Below are 5234 nucleotides of genomic sequence, written 5' to 3'. Positions count from 1 at the left end.
GTAGCTTTTGCTAGGGCGCTCGAGTCCGTATTCCTCGGCCGCCAGGACCTCAGTCCATCTGTCAGTTAGCAGATCTTGATCAGCTTGTAGTTGTTGCTGTTTTTTCTTCAGGCTTTTTCAGTGGCTATAAGCCGGCGTTTGAAGCGCTCCTGCTTGACAGGATCCTCAGGCACGATGAATTCTTCGTCGCCAAGGCTTACTTCGTCTTCGGAGAGAGGCATGTAATTATCATCCTCTGATTTTCCATCTGTTGCCTGTTCTTTAGGGCTAGCTTGCACATCCTCTTGCTCGGCCTGCTCGAAGCCTGGCTGGGCAGGATTGTTTTCGTCTTCGCCATCATCCGGATTGTTATCTCTTATGCCGGTACCGCTATTTTTGCTATGGCGGGGCTTGGAGCGGCACCTATGACGCCGGTGCTTAGATTGCTTCTCCAAGGGGTTATCGTCCGTTGCCTCATTGCCATTGCTTTCTTTGGGGGTGTCCATCATATATATATCGTATGATGAGGTGGCTGTCCAGCGCCCTATAGGCGGTGGTTCCTTGTAACATCCCGATTCTCGGAATATTTAAGAAAAAGTTTTCAAAAATCAGGGCGAGAAAATTTCATTTGTTTTATTTGTTAACAAAGCTTAAATTGGTCTTTTATTATTTCAAGGATTTAATTTGACCTAATGTGAACTTAAATTTAATTTGAGTTTTGTTCTTTTCTTCTAGTTGGGTTTTATCTTTTGTCTTCAACACATTTAAATATGTGAGTCTGCATTTTCATGGATTTCTTGGATTGTTTGATATTTGTTTCAGCTTCTATTAGTTCTCTATATTTTCCAAAAGAGAAGTCAGTTCTTTTCCATCTGTTAAACTCTAGGCCAAATTTGCTAAGCCCATTCTACAACATTTTTTTTCTCTATTCCCTGTTCTCTCAACAGGAATGGGCCAAAGGCCAACTTTTATATTTTCTTTCTCGCCCACTTGGGCCTAGCCGAACTAGGCCAACACCCCCTCTCCTAGCTAGCACCTCTTCTCCTTCCTGTAGGTTCACGTTCACAACTGACGGAAGAGGAAACCTCAACAGCCACCACGCATGTTAACTGATGCCCTTCCTTTAATTCCGCCTCCCTGTCTATTTCCCTCAACTTCCTTTCTCTCCCAACCAACGCCTCTTCTCCTCCTCTCCTCTTTACGTTCACAGTGTACATAAGGCAAAACGTACTGCCATGGAAACTCCTTCCTCCACTTGCCCCTTTAATTGCTACCGTTTCCAGAACTGGAGATATGAGGACGTGATCCCCAACCTCCTCTCTCATTTCCCTCCTAGCTTATGCCCTCTCCCTTCCTCTTTCTCTCCAGAACACTCTGCAAACAAATGGTGTTCCATGGACGCAAGGTCTCGAACCAGATGACTCTGACCATCTCCGTCCAAACCCTTGCGCCAGGTTCTTCTCCTTCATGCCATGATTCCACTCAGAGAAGAAAGAACGCGTTCCGTTGACCACACGTGAAGAATTGCACATGTCCGCGAACACTGTTCTTCAAGTTCATTGCAGTGTTATGTCGCGCTCAGTGAGTTTTGGTCCAATTCCTTTTGCACGTGTATTCTATCCTATTTAATATACCTCCTAGACAACTAATTCTAGTCTATGGTAGTAGTTGGCTGCGCACACGGCGGAGGCGTGCCGCTATTACCACTTGGGATCGCCGCTGCTGTCATGAGGACCTGTCCGATGACTCCATCCGCGTTAATTTGTTCGCCTCGCATGCAGGAGCACGCCAGCATCTTGACCACACATGATTTTTTTGCAAAACTTCTTCGACCCCGTTTGTCGGGTTCATCTCACCGTTTCTCAAACCTGGTGAGCCACTCTTCAATTCCTTTTGTACACATGTTCAACATCATGCGGTGCATCTCCTAGACATCACTATGCAACCCATCAATGTCGTTACTCGCGCCGATGCAAGAACGGATGCCATCGACATGTTCGTATACTTTTTAGCTCCTCCGAAGATCCTGCGTTCAACATATGGAACGTTTAGTATGACCATAGGAATCATATTGCGGAGTTAGAATAATAGTTTTGTTATTGGAGTTGTATTAAGGATTTAAATATAGTCGTTTGGCCTGAGTTCAATAATTTTATTAGTTTGTCTAATATATTTTTATGCTCATGATATGCCTAGGAGTGCATGGTATCCGCCTTGTAGTTTTTGGTGTGTCATATGACTTGCCATTTAATTATTTTACCAATTATAGTTATGTGATATTTTTCTTTTGTGTAGTACGTAATCGTATGATATGACTATGTACAAGTTTCTGCAAATGATTATCATGTATAGTAGTTGATCGGTGAAATTTTCTGTTAGTTTGATGTTTTTATATGTTGATGACATGCCTAGGAGTCGCTCCTAATTATTTCATAATTTTAAGAGTTAGATATGACTGACAAGATTTATTGTAAGGATTTCTTTTATTTACCTATTATAGTTTTGGATGTTGTCTCGTGCTGGTTTTTTTTGCATCATGTAGTCATGTCTTGTGCACACGTACAATTTTTTTATGAATGTTCATCCTGCTTATAATTCTATAAATTATTCTAAGCTTTCTTGGTTTATCAAATCATGAAATACTTCATGTCTTATTTTAATTTTTGTTTAGCATCGCGGTGTTTTAGATATGCTTTACATATTAATTTCCATCCATGTCACATGCTTGTTTTATTGGTTTGAATCAATACCATGTCGCATAGTTCTTTTCATACTAAATGTCAAATGAAATGCTTTGTTATTTGGAAATGACTACATTATAGTTCATTGCATAGAATATTATTACTTAGTTATTACTCTTATTTTGTAGATGTTGTTATGATATATCACATGGTTAGTTGCTTTATATCATGGTTCATATTTGTATTACTAAATATAAGTTATTCTTGTGACATAGAACTTAGTTTATTACATCTTGGTAATTATCATGTGTGATCATTTACCTTAGTTTATTACCTTACAATGCTAGAGCTTGTTCAAACATTGAATGCATGTTTTATTGTATGATTGCCATGTGTTATAACATTGCTAGGATTTACGATATGATGGTGTATATTGTTAGACTTTGCTTCGTAGAGATACATGCTAGTTGTGTATGATTCCATCTTGCTTGATCAATACCATTCCATGATGTTGTAACAACATAACTAGATGCATATTGTGCATGTATCAATTCATGTTATAGATCTTCCCTACTTACATAGCTTATGTCTTTACAAGTGTAATAACTAGATAGAAAATGCATGTCATGATCATGTCCTTGTTATTCATGCTACTATGTTACATTGCTTGATGTGATTGATGCCATGGCCTAGATGTTTACTTGTTAGTATGCCTTCCCCTTTTGCTTATAAGTCACAACTAGCATGATAGTGTTGTGTGATAATATAGTGCTTGATCTTTAGGCTAGTTGTTATCAACTAAGTTATTCCATTGTTGTGAGTTATATTCAATTAGTATCATTCATTGGCATCTCGTGTGATGATGATTCATACTTAGCATTATACATTTGTATCTAGGTGTTGCATTGTTGTATATCTAGATGTCGTTTATGCAAGTGATCTTTCCCGTCTTACGATGTTCCATGTGTTATAGTAGTACTTGTGCTGCTCTTATATGCTTGACTTGTCTCACATTAGTATTATGAGTGTTGTATGCTTGTTGCAATAGTTCACCTCATGTTTAGGATAGCTTAACTTTCATATTAGTTGAGATGTGTCTTCCTTGTATGCTAAGGTGCATAGTTTGCTCTGTTGTTTAATTATGTGATGATAATCTTGGCTAGTGGTTATTGGATATTTGTTCTTCCTTGTTTTAAACAACACGTTCTAGTGTAACGCCTTACCATTTGATGCTTGTGTTATTAGATAAGACCTTTATATGATTCTAGTATGATACTTTTCTTATTACTTAGTTATTTAATTAGATTTCACCATCGGATTGGGTTGGCTCTTTTTAGAGAAATGTTTGCTAATAGTCGTTATGGTGATTGTTTTACTCTGTTAGATGTTACCATTATAAATATTTAGATTCTACCTGTTTCTGGTTAACTTATACCTTATCAAGCCATGTTGTGGATGTGTAGTTAAAATGCCTACGTTGGTTTTATTTCATTTGTGTTAATGCCATTCTGTTTGTTATATAGTAGTTTCCTATATAGTTTGTTGAGATGTGTAGTGGGCACTACTAGCATTTAGTTGCGTAATTTGTGTCAGAATTTTAGTCTTAATCGCAAAGCCTTCCTTAATCGTGTAAACCTAACCCTCTCCCTTCATTGAATCATATCTCTTACCTTCCTATCTGTAACGCCCCGGATACAACTTTCCATATTCGTAACTCCAACTCTTGCCTTTTTCGGAGATGCGATATGATATTCCTTCGTGGTTGGGTTTTGTCTTTTATTTTGCATTTTGTTCATGTCATGCATTTCATCTCAAAGCATCATTCGCATTGCATCTGCATGTTTTCATAAAAACTTGCATCCGCTCGTAGTTGCCGCTTCTTCCGTGTCTCGACTGACCTTCTCTCAGATCAATCGGACCACTCTCTTCTCTCTCTTTTCTTAGCTCATCAAACCCCTTGCCTTCGTTGACCGTTCCAAGACCAATCTGGTTTTCGCTTCCCTTTTGACCGTGACCACCTAACCTCTCTTGCCATCCCGCAAACCCCTCGCGTGCGCGTCCGAAACTTCTCCGAACCCAAACCGGACTGTCGTCACCGTTGGGTCCGGATCATCCCCAAACATCTATGAAACATCTGTGTTTATTTGTTGGACTCCTCCAACCTATTCATCTCCGATCGTCCAATTTTAATCGAATGGTCCAAAATTCCCCTTCTATCTACATCCTAGTATATATAGTAGTCCACTCCCTAGTCCAACCCTAAAATCTAGGACATTTGTCCCTCGCCCCGCCGCCGCCGCATCTTCCTCGGGATCCCCATCGCCCAACCCAGCGCCTCCACTATTTTCTCCGATCCAATCCCCTCCGCCTACACTCTCTGCCTCCACCGCACATCCATCTAGCTGCCGCCTTGCCTCCACTCCGGCAGCACGCGCCACCGGAGCCCCGAGCCACCACCTCGTTGTCGCTCTTCACGAACTCGCAGGAACACCACCAGGCGCGTTCCCGCAAGCCACGCCCAAGGAAGCTGCCTCCTACAGCCCCTGCCTCCTCGACCTCCCGAGCTGGCTGGTC

This window comes from Triticum dicoccoides, chromosome 1B (genome assembly GCF_002162155.2).
Source record: "Triticum dicoccoides isolate Atlit2015 ecotype Zavitan chromosome 1B, WEW_v2.0, whole genome shotgun sequence".
NCBI lineage: Eukaryota > Viridiplantae > Streptophyta > Magnoliopsida > Poales > Poaceae > Triticum > Triticum dicoccoides.
This window is presented reverse-complemented; position numbering follows the sequence as displayed.